General features: G+C 39.9%; 1 pseudogene; it reads right to left on the bottom strand.

Moving 5' to 3' along the window:
• Nucleotides 1-11,434: 11,434 nt before the first annotated feature.
• On the bottom strand, nucleotides 11,435-11,796 carry LOC132357559 (large ribosomal subunit protein uL29-like; annotated as a pseudogene).
• Nucleotides 11,797-11,809: the final 13 nt, after the last annotated feature.

Here is an 11,809-nt window from a genome sequence, read left to right as displayed (position 1 = left end):
GCTGTCCTCCATCTTCAAAGCCAGCAATGTCAAATCTTTCTCTGACCCTTCTTCCATTATCACGTCTCTTTCCTTTATTTTTAAATAAATTTATTTATTTTTGGCTGCATTGGGTCTTCGTTGCTGCGCGCGGGCTTCCTCTAGTTGCGGCGAGCAGGGGTTACTCTTCGTTGTGGTGCGCAGGCTTATCACTGTGGTGGCTTCTCTTGTTGCGGAGCACGGGCTCTAGGCGCACAGGCTTCAGTAGGTGTGGCGAGTGGGCTTCAGTAGTTGTGGCTTGAGGACTTTAGGGCGCAGCCTCAGTAGTTGTGGTGCACGGGCTTAGTTGCTCCACAGCATGTGGGATCTCCCCCGACCAGGGCTCGGGCCCATGTCCGCTGCATTGGCAGGCAGATTCTTAACCACTGCACCACTAGGGAAGTCCCTATCATGTATCTTTCCGACCTTAGCTGGGAAAGGTTCTCTGAGTTTAAAAATTCACATGTTTAGATTGGATAATCCAGAATAACCTCCCCATATCAACATACTTAATCGTTTTCACATCTGCAAAGTCTCGTTTGACATGGACGTTAATTTATTCACAGGTTTCAGGGATTGGAACATGGACATCTTTGGGGGATGGGGGCATCATTCTGCCTACTACAGGAGGCTTAAGTTCTATGCCTAGTTCATCAGCTCTCTAGAGATGGTACTTTGGGAAAATGTTATCAAATCTCTAGATCATAGATTTCTTTATCTGTGTAATGATCATAATACCTTGCTATGTCACAGGGTTGCTCTCAGCATTAAATGAGTGAAAGCATGTGAAAACACTTATAAACTGCAAAGATTACATAAATATAAGGGATTGTTATTTCAGGAAGAATGGAAGGGCAACAATAACAGTAATTTAACTAATGGATAATGAAGGAGATATGGGTATCCTACCTGTCCTGCACATCAAGCCTTATCAAGCTATTTATGGGCATGCTTAGGGGTATCCCTGTGAACTTACAGAGTCCTCTCATATTCTCTTTTCTGAACACTTTCATTTATCTCATTAATTCAGGTTGCCATACAGCCACTGGAGGGTGGCGTCTTATCATGACCTAGTTGCTGCTTGCCACAGTGCCCTCCGTGTCCATCCCACATTCTTTTGCTGCTCCTGAAGCTGTATACTCTAGAGGTGTCAAAGAGATGCAATAATTTCTTCAAATGCTCATTGAGCTGAGGCCACAGTATGTCCATATAGGATATCCTTTTCCTCCATTTTGTATCATATTTGGTCACCTGACCACAATGGCTGGGCCATTAAAGATTGGAGACAATAATGACTTAGACTTCATTCAAAGTTACTTTCACTCTGTGTTTTTACCAAACCAGCAAACAGGATTGGAAGGAATATACACCAGAAGCACAAGAAAATCAGTGGTGAATGCATCCTATGCAGAAATAGAGATCTGCAATGTTAGAGGAGTCAAATACCATGAACTTGCTGCCTGTTAGATGATTTTAGCTGCGAGAGGGCCCACGTCAGCACTCAAGGGTCTAACCATTACTATTCATTAAATTCTCACTATACCACAGTTAAATACTTCTGTGTCCTATTACTTACTGACTCCTTATGGCTACCTGCAGCCTGACCATGACATTCCACATCATGTGCCTCACAAGTCCTTTGTAAATACAGGTCTTTCTGCTTGTGCCTGCAATGCCTCTATTCAAAAAGCTCAGAAGTCTTTGGGAATAGATCAGGGGACAGACACTGGGCCAGCCTCCCCACGCCTTCTCCTCCATCACATCTTTGCCAACCAAGTGACCACTTACAAGACTCTCCCTGCCATTTCCTCACCTCCTCCTCATCTCGCTCTTTCCACACCTCCTCTCTTCCTTCTCCTAGGCCTCTTCTCCCCAAGTGACAAAACCCATTTAAATGGACCCTGTGGATTATTCCTATCAGCTAATTAGATGCACTCGGGTGTATATGAATGGCAGTTAGGCTCAACTGGGACCACTGCTAAAATTATATTTGTTGTGATACATAACCAATAACAGGTAGAGTTATGATCACATAACAGATACAGATCATGATTCAAATAAAAGACAAATGTCTTAAAGCCAAGAAGCTTGTGTTTCTTTATAGAACCACATCCATTGTAACTTTGGGCAGAACTAATTAACTGAGCTCCTGAGACATGGAAAAATCTGTTCCTGTCACTGGGCAGACAATAGCTAATCAGTTTGACTGAAAGTTGAGGTCAGAATGGTTTAGAAAGGATACTGCAGCCACACATGGAGAAAAAGCTCTATAAAAGAAACATTCACATCCACAATGACAATTTCATGGTCTGTGGGAAGAATCTGGAGTATGTGCACATATATTAATACCTTCCCCACCCACTATGAGATCTGGGATATACTTAGAGTTTTCACACCCTTCTGATCTGATAGATCAGAATGATGGATTCAGACCAGAGACTATCACCAAACAAGTACACAAGGAAAAGAAAAAGGTAGACATCTGAGTTCCACTCCCTGAACCACCCACATGGCTGAGCCGAACATTTAATTCTTACACTTCCTATTGAAGTGTTGTCCAAACAGCTCCTGCCAAGGGGCTCCAGGGTCTGTAGAAGCCAATGAATCAGCTCTGGCACTGGAGGTGAGCAAATTGTTTCATACACACTGGGGAGTGGTAGAAAATTGCTTGCCATCATAATGCAGCAATCAGGGGTCAAGGGACTTCATATCTGAGTTACAACAAGGGATGTGCTATGGAGGAAGCTTGGTTCGTGCCCAAGTTTGTACTTTAATGCTGAGGTCATTTCACTTGGGAAGAATACAAAAATCCCAAACATTTTGTTTCGTGCAATTTTGTGTCCCAGCAACGCGTTTCCACTGATTCCATTCAGTCACTTTGAAGGCTTTGCCTGCACTGCAGTGATTAATTAACATTGTATTTTGCTTATAGCAAAAATTGAAAAAATTGGGAGCAGGGCACAGCGTGGTAACTCCTCTGGTGTAAGAAATAACATACAGAGGTGCTCATCTTAACTCAGTAGAAGAACCAGGTGTCAGTCAAACTGTAGAGGTGGAAATAACTGGTCAATTCAGTCCAACAACTGGTCAGTGACTACTCGATAGCAAGTACGTAAAGCCTTGCTTCTTTCTAATAAGTTGTGTTATTATAGGTGTTTGAAGGGCAACCTGCCTCCTCAAGATAAATTTCTAATTTTTTTCTAATATATAGTGCTTCTAATATACTCTGTATATTCTTGATAGTTCTTGATAGTCTATGCTTTATAAACTCTTCACAAAAAATATGTGTTTTTTTTCCATAAACTCCTAGATGACAGAAATAGGGTATTCCTTTACTCTGTGATTTCCTCCACTATTTCTACTATTGTTTAAAATGTGATATAAGCTGGAAAAGACTGGAATACTTTTGAAGTCACAGATGACTTTCTGACCCTTTCAAAACGTATGAAAGTTCTCAATAACTGAAACAAACATGTGAATCAAAATATCAGAAATGTAACCTATAGCACATGTCCCAAATGTCACCTTCCCATACAGGATTCGTAGGTTGCAATCTCTTAGTAACAATTGAAAAAAATATATATATATATAAAATATATATTAAAAAAAAATATATATATGGCAAATAAACCAACATGCTCCTGATTCAAAACTCTCATCTTAAAAAATGAGGGGAGGTGGTGGCCAGAGCAGTACACAATAAAACATTATTTATTAGCTGTTTTATCTTGTAAGAAAAAAAGAAAAATGACAGCAAAGAAATGTCTAAGAAAACTGTTCAAGGCAAGTAAACAATACCTGAATGAAGTCAGAACGTTTGCGTTGGTAGTGCTGCTTCAGCAACAAGTTAGAGAGATGAATGCTTTTTCCAGAATATGAGTAGCCCTCAGTTTAACCATATATAGTCTTCTGATGTCATGTAATAAATAATAGAATATGTACTGTTAGACAAGATGAAAGAGCATGGACGGTACATCAGGGTTTATGCAAGAAAAACTGGTGTGAGAATAGGCAACTCGTGTAAAACCAGAGAGCGAAAATGCTTCATGCTTAGAAACATAATTTGAAAGTCACAGAAACCAAAAGTGTTATCCCTGGGAATGGAGATACCATTGATAATCAATCGTATTGGTTTGACACTTCCCAGGACTCAGAAAAGGAACCATTAGTATATAAAAGTTAGAGAAAAAATGTCTGACTGACTTGCCACAACCTCATCTTCAGTTCTGTCATTAACACTGAATGTAGATTTATGAAGACAGAGAAATTAGACTTAGCAAAGCTACAGTGAATGGATTTGTAGGGAAGCCCTGTACTGGATGACTAAGGTAGAGTTAAGAGGGGGTTGGCTCTATATTTCCTAAAGGAAACTAGAAGTTAGCCACGTGGAATTTTCTAGAAGTTACCTTCATTTTGTGACAAAGAATTGTTCTCTGTTTTAAATGCATTTAATATTTTTGAACGAGTGGCAGTGTTAGAAATTGAACAGACTATTCCCCAAAGGTTTTTAAAAGGAGAATGATAGTTCTCTGCCATACTCCAACAACAAATACATTTTAGTCATTCAATAGAGACCCTGCAATGCTCATGAAATTGCAAGGGAAAACAACAATCCTGCCAAGAACGAACATAAAGGTGAAATGCCAAGCCTCTCTGCAATTCTTTTTTTTTTTTCCCCAAGTGCTAGAAGTGTTGGCAGATGTGTACGTAGGGTCCCAATAATAAGCAAATGAACACGTTTAACCTCTGGGCCAGATGAGCTGTATAGACGAGTCATGTCAGATTGTGTCATGTCTAGGGGAAGCCACATAAGATGTCAGTACAAACTAGGCTGGTATCCACCAAATATGAGATTCACCAGCTTCTAGGAAATGCATTCCCATCCAATTAAGTGACTTTCTAAAAGGAAAAAGAATAAGATAATTCTCCTTCAGTGAGCTATTCCTTTTGGAAAATGTATTTCATGGAAAGCAAAATTATCAAGTTAGAAAAGATTTATAGAGATAATTTAGACAAGGTTGTTTAGACCCAGGGAAGGGAAGTGATTTCCTCTAGGAAGCTGCATAGAAAAGCCAAGAACTACCTGACCAGTGCTGGATCTACATTTGCTGTTAACAAAATGTTCCAACCAGCTTTCCTGAATACCCTTCCAGATTTTCCTCCACTGGAGACTTCCTAATTCTTATTCAAAATACAAAATACTCCCTGACATTTTCACTTGGGGCATTTCATGAGGAAAGCAGAGTGGATATTGTAGGTAATAGTGATAAATACAAAAGAGGCTAAGGTCAGATCAGAGGTGATTCAAATTTACCTATGACTTAAACCCAAATTGAAGCCATGTGGACCAATATGTTCTTACAATTTGAGCATAGGACTGTGATTACCCCCCTTCTGTCTTGAATAAAGCATATTTTGCTCAGTAGAAATATTCCCCTTTAATAGCCCACATGATGAATTAACAGAGTGCTAAATTAAAGGAATTTCATCTGTAACACTACTAGTTATTTCTTCATCATGGAATACGGGTATTCATCACCTGTAGCCTTATTTTAAGCTATGTATTCCATTCTGCTTTCATACTCAAATGCTACTGCACTAAAGGTTGGAAGAGAAACAGCTTTTCTATGGCAAGAAAGACCCTTTCTTGCCATAGAAAGAGTACCTCATTCTGCCACTCACTAGCCATACAACTTTGGACCAGATAACTTCTCTGAGTTTTAGTTTTTTCATGTATAAAACACAGTTCACAGAAAGAGTTAAGATCAGTATGCAAAAGTGCTTGGCATGTAGTAGGTGTTGAATATATATACAATAGTTGAATATGAGTGTTTGGGCAAGCATTATCTTCTGTTACCAACCTGGAATTGGTTCATGGAGAATGAAATAGAATTAAAATAGAAAATGTTCTTTTTCAGGCTCATAAGCAACTTTTAAACAATGGAGGAGCATAGCAGTAAAAACATGAAGAAAATAAGGTAAACTTGTCTTGTTCCATAGGCCTGGGTTTACCCCTAGATAATTCCTTCTTGCTGTATAAGATTATATGTGAATTAAGTCTCCTAAGCTGGAACAGCCCTGGGTGCTGCATAAATAGCATGAGTATTAGTGGATATTAAAGGCACACATACATACACATAAGTGCAACACACATATACACACACACATAGGGGCTTGCCATAATAACCTAGCCTAATACTATATTTGGTTTAAACTATGAAGAGTTTCTTGTTTGTGCCTTTTGATTCTCAACTTACACCCTCTATATCAGAGGCTATCCTGTTTCTCAGTCAGTAATTGTTGGCTTCAAAGAACAGGAAGGTATTCAGGCAGCTTAAATAGAATGGAATTTAATAAAAGACTGCAACAAACAATCTCATGGAAATCCCAGGGCATCCAACAAAGCCCAGTCAGGAACCTAGGAACTGGAAATTTACCTGTTAAATCAGAAACCATTGTTCACACTGTCTCAAAAAGCCTCTCTAATCTCTGCCCTTCTGCCTCCTCTCTCTCTCTCAGCTCGTTTCCTCTGCTTTCATATGGCACAATTTAGCTAAAGCAGCCATTCAGGTCTATTATCTGCTCATTTTCTAAGTGACTGAAACAATCATTAAAATATGTTGTACCTCAAATATTTTATATGAAAAATATTTTATTGAAGTATAATTGAAAAAAATGTATAATTACAATAATATATTAGTTTCAGGTGTACAACATAGTGATTTGATATTTTTATACATTACAAAATGACCATTGCAAAAGTCTAGTTACCATCTGTCACCATAAAAAGTTACTGACGTATTATTGACCATATTCCCTATGCTGTATATTACATCCCCATGAATTATTTATTTTATTATTGGAAGTTTGTATCTCAAGCTCCTTCACCTACTTCACTCATCCTCCTACCACCCTCCCTTCTGGCAAACACCTATTTCTTCTCCATATCTATGACTCTGTTTCTGTTTTATGTTTGTTCATTTGTTTTGTTTTTTATTTATCTATTTTATTTTTTAATTGAAGTATAGTTGCTGTACAATATTATATGAGTTACAGGTGTACAATATAGTGATTCACAATTTTTAAAGGTTATACTCCATTTATAGTAAATATAGATATTGGCTGTATTCCTTGTGTTGTACAGTATATCCTTGTAGCTTATTTATTTTTGCTGAAAAGACAGCTGAGAGTTCCCTTGTACATAACTAGTTGCTTTTCTCTTTCTGCTTTTAAGATTCTCTCTTTAATTTTTGCCATTTTAATTATGTGTCTTGATGTGAACCTCTTTGGGCTCGTCTAGTTTGGAGCTCTGTGTTTGAACACAGATGAACTGGATGTCTCTTTCCTTTCCCAGGTTAGGGAATTTTTTAGCTATTATCTCTTCAAATAAGTTCTCTGCCCCTACCTCTCTCTCTTGCCTTCTGATATCACTATAATGCGAATGTTAGTACACTTGATGTTGTCCCAGAAGTCTCTTACACTGTCTTCACTTTTTAAAATCCTTTTTTCTGTTCAGCTTGGGTGATTTCCACTACTGTGTCTTTCAGTTTGCTGATCTGTTCCTCTGTATCATCTAACCCAGGGGTCCCCAACCCCCGGGCCACAGACCAGTACTGGTCCACGGCCTGTTAGGAACCCAGCCACACAGCAGAAGCTGAGCGGCGGGTGAGCAAGTGAAGCTTCATCTGCCACTCCCCATCGCTCCCCATTGCTCACATTACCGCCTGAACCATCACCCCTATGTCCCTGGAAAAATTGTGTTCCACAAAACTGGTCCCTGGTGCCAAAAATGTTGGGGACCGCTGATCTAACCTACTGTTGATCTCTTCTAGTATACTTTTTTACTTCAGTTATTGTATTGTTCAGCTTTACTTGGTTCTTCTTTATATTTCCAAACTCTTTGTTAAACTTCTCACTGTGTTCATCCATTCTTCTCCCAAATTCATTGAGCATCTTTATGATCATTACCTTGAACTCTTTATCAGGTAGATTGTTATTCTCCATTTTGCTTAGTTCTTCTTCTGGGGTTTTGACTTATTCCTTCTTCTGGGGTTTTGTCTTATTCCTTCTTTTGGAACATATTCCTCTGTCTTCTCATTTTGCCTAATTCTCTGTGTTTATTTTAGAATATTAAGTAGGTCAGTTACATTTCCTGATTTTGGAGAAACAGCCTTATGTAGGAGACACTCTATGGGGCCCAACAGCATATCACCCCCTGGTCACCTGAGTTATATGCTCTAGCGGTTCCCTTTTGTGGGCTGCACGGGCCCTTCTGTTGCAGCAGGGCTGACTACTATGGATGCACTGGTAGGCATGGCTGGCCCCTGGCCCAGCTGGCTGCTAGGCCCTTCTTTATGTGATGACTACCAACCTGCTGGTGGGGGGCTGGGTCCCAGCATGGCTGGCTGCAGGGGTTGGGGTGTCCTGGGGCTGGTGCTGGCCTGCTGGTGGGCAGAGCCAGGTCCCAGGGTGGCTTCTCATCCCAGGAGGTCCCAGGCTGGCTGCCCGGCCCAGAGGGTCCCAGGGCTGGTGCCAGCCTGCTGGTGGATGAGTAGGCCTTGGACACTAATAGGCTAAAATGATACTCCAAAATGGTGTTTGCCAGCACTAGTGTCCTTGTAATAGAACAAGCTCCCAAAAAATGGCTTCCACCAGCATCTATGTCCTCAAGGAGAGTCCTAATTTCCTCCTGCCTCTCCAGGAGGCTCTCCAAGATCAGCAAGTGGGTCTGACCAGGCTCCTTTCAAGTTACTGCCTCTGTGCTGGGTCTTGGAATGTGTGAGATTTTGTGTGTGCACTTTAAGAGCAGAGTCTCTGTTTCCTATAGCCCTCCACCTCTCGCGTACATAAGCGTCACTGGTCTTCAAAGCTACATGTTCTGCAAGCTCATCTTCCCAGTGCACGTCCCCTGGGCTTGGAAGATTGATGTGTGGCTCAGATCCCTCACTCCTCGGGGAGAACCTCTGCAATTGTGATTATCCTCCCATTTGTGGGTTGCCTCCTCCTGGGATGTGAGTCTTGACTATTCCCCATCTCTGCCCCTCCTACCCATCTTGCTGTGGTTCCTTCTTTTTATCTTTCATTTTATCTTTTCTGCTAGTCTTCTCATAAATAATTGTTCTGTAAATAGTTGTAATTTTGGTGTGCCCTTGGGAGGAGTCGTGCTCAGAGTCTTCCTACTCCACCACCTTGGCCATACCTTCCAAATATATTTTTTTTTTTTTTGATAACAGGATGATAAGTGGATAGCTTCTCCCTTCTAGGGCCCAGTACATGAATTCCACAATTTTTTTCTACCCTCCAGCCTTTTTCTTAAGTATGGTTTGACTTTTGTACTTTTGCACTATCTTGCTTACGCAAGCCACATCCATAATTTCCAGTTTGGATTCCTTTAAAGTGGAATGAGAACTAAAAAAGACCTATGAGAGGAAGTGATCTGATATCTGTGATTTGCTTCAAAATAATTGTAGCGAAGGAGTGGGTGGGTATAGCTAAAACAAGATTGGACATGTATGGATAATTGTTGAAGCTGGGTGATGAGAATATCCTGTTTAATTATACTAGACTCTCTAATTTTAGATATGTTTGAAATTATCCATAAAATAAAGTAAAAAACAAAATATGTGAAGCAATATGAATGTAGAATCTTCTTAATTATTATAATTTCCCCCATCTTTTACTTTTTTCTTACCCGCGCCTAATTTGACAGATTTTTTTAGCACCCTGCATTTACTGAGACTTACAAAGGCATTCAGCCTAGATTTCATTGAAGCAACAACTCACTTTGCGTTCATATTTCATCAGTTTACATAATATTTAATTAAATCACATAATTGCATTATTATGTACAACTGGCATAAATAGATTTGGAACAAACTCAACTAATTTTCAGTAAGCACACAACTCAAACTGTTGAAGCAGAAGTATCTGGGCAAACTAGACTCTTCTAGTCACATTACTTCTAACCACACTACTACCTATAAGCACTTAGTGTACCATGTTTATTGGTCCTGGGTCTCACTGTCAATTAATCCAGCAAGATGATTAAGCAGAAGTTCACTAAGAGAGAATCTACTGTATTTTGTTGTTGTTGTTGTTATGTATGTGTTCTCCTACATTTTTCAAACTTTAATTCTGACTTCAGTTAATCTTCTTTCATGATCTCAAACTGAAGACAGTTGAAGATTTTATGTTTGCCTCAAATGATCTTCTAGTGTGTAATGGAGCCAGTGGGACTAATTTTTTCAGTTACTTATATTTGGCAAGGATGAGGAGGAAGGGTGTTTCATTTCTATATTCTTATTATTGTATTTTTCTGCTTTCTCACAACTCTCTGATTCGCTTGCTTAAAAAGAAATAGAAGTTAGGTTGTTTTACGGACATTGGCTTTGGCAAGAAGCCTGATTATACTTGCTAAGCCTCCTAGTAGCAATATTGAGGAATTAGTTAAAATGCTGAGATGAGAGTACAGACCCAGAGGGACAAAGAATGAGTGTGCTAGTAGTCCCCAGCTCTAAGTTTCTGCAGTCATTTGTTGAAATACCTTGAGGAAGTAAGTCAGTTTTTATTTCTCTATGCAGGGTGGCAAAAGGTGATATGACGTACCAATCTTTTTATAATGATAAAACTGTAGGGACCAAAATTCCCTCTTTCTCCTCCTCCCTCCATGATACCTCAAAGCTGCTTCCAGAATGAACTAGTCATACTGCCCCTTGAGTTTCTTTTATCAAACTCACAGCCGTGGATGTTGGAAGGGACTGCTTCCCCTTCGCTTAACCACTTTAGTATGACTAACTCATGAACACACAGGAGCAAGGCAATTTGCTCCGCCATTTTTCATCTCGGGTATGCAGCAACAGCATGCATTCTGAGTCACGCAGAGTCCACTCTAAAGAATGTGTGCTGTGAGCTCAGAGGGGCTAATAATCAAATTAGGCTGCTAACAAATGGCAATTTATAATGCTGAAACTAATGAGAGGTCAAAGAACAAAACTCTGCAAGGAGTTTTAATTATCCTGTCCTTTGTGACTCCACAAGAACATTTTTAAAGGAACACTGTCACCAGTATTCAACTGGTACTTTAAGTTCCATTAAGATACATAAGCTATTACATAAACGGGAAATACACACTTTCTTTCCAAGTAGAGTAAGGATCTAAATCCTTCTCTTCAGGGATGGAAAACAAGCACTGTCTTGCTTTGATGTTCAATTTATTGAATCCTTTCCTTCCCATAGCACTGATGGAGAAACATGAAGCCCCTCTTCAAGGGAATCTCTAGATTGGATAGCATATAGAAAGAAAAGAACTGTAACAACCAAAACAACTACAACAGTTTTTCTGTCCTTGTTTCCTGTGCCATTTCATTTTCACTTTTTTTTTTTCTAGTTTGTTTGTGTTTTATTGACTCTGTGATGCTCAGGCCTTGACCACGAACTTTGGCAGTGGGTACAGCTGTTTCTTCTGCTGCTGCTTCTTGGTATTCAACTTCTCCTCATGCTTGTTGAACATGCAGCATGTGTTTCCTTGGGCTGCAGATCCAGAGGCTTGTACTTCTTGCCCTTGTAGAATTTCCTGAGGTTCTCTTTCTGAGTCTGATTAACAACAGTGAGAACTCGGGCAATGGATTTACAAACATCTAGGATCTTGGAGAGCTTGGATGCCACACTGCTTGTCACTTTGGTGATTTCCAGCTAAGACAGCTCCACCTTCAAGTCATCCAGCTGTTTCAGCAGCTCCATCTTTTTGCCAGGAAGATCTCAAGCTTTAATCTTGGCCATGACTGCACAAGCT

The sequence above is a fragment of the Balaenoptera ricei genome, chromosome X, assembly GCF_028023285.1.
Source record: "Balaenoptera ricei isolate mBalRic1 chromosome X, mBalRic1.hap2, whole genome shotgun sequence".
Classification (NCBI taxonomy): domain Eukaryota; kingdom Metazoa; phylum Chordata; class Mammalia; order Artiodactyla; family Balaenopteridae; genus Balaenoptera; species Balaenoptera ricei.
The sequence above is the reverse complement of the archived record's forward strand: the minus strand, read 5'-3'. Positions and strand labels throughout refer to the sequence as shown.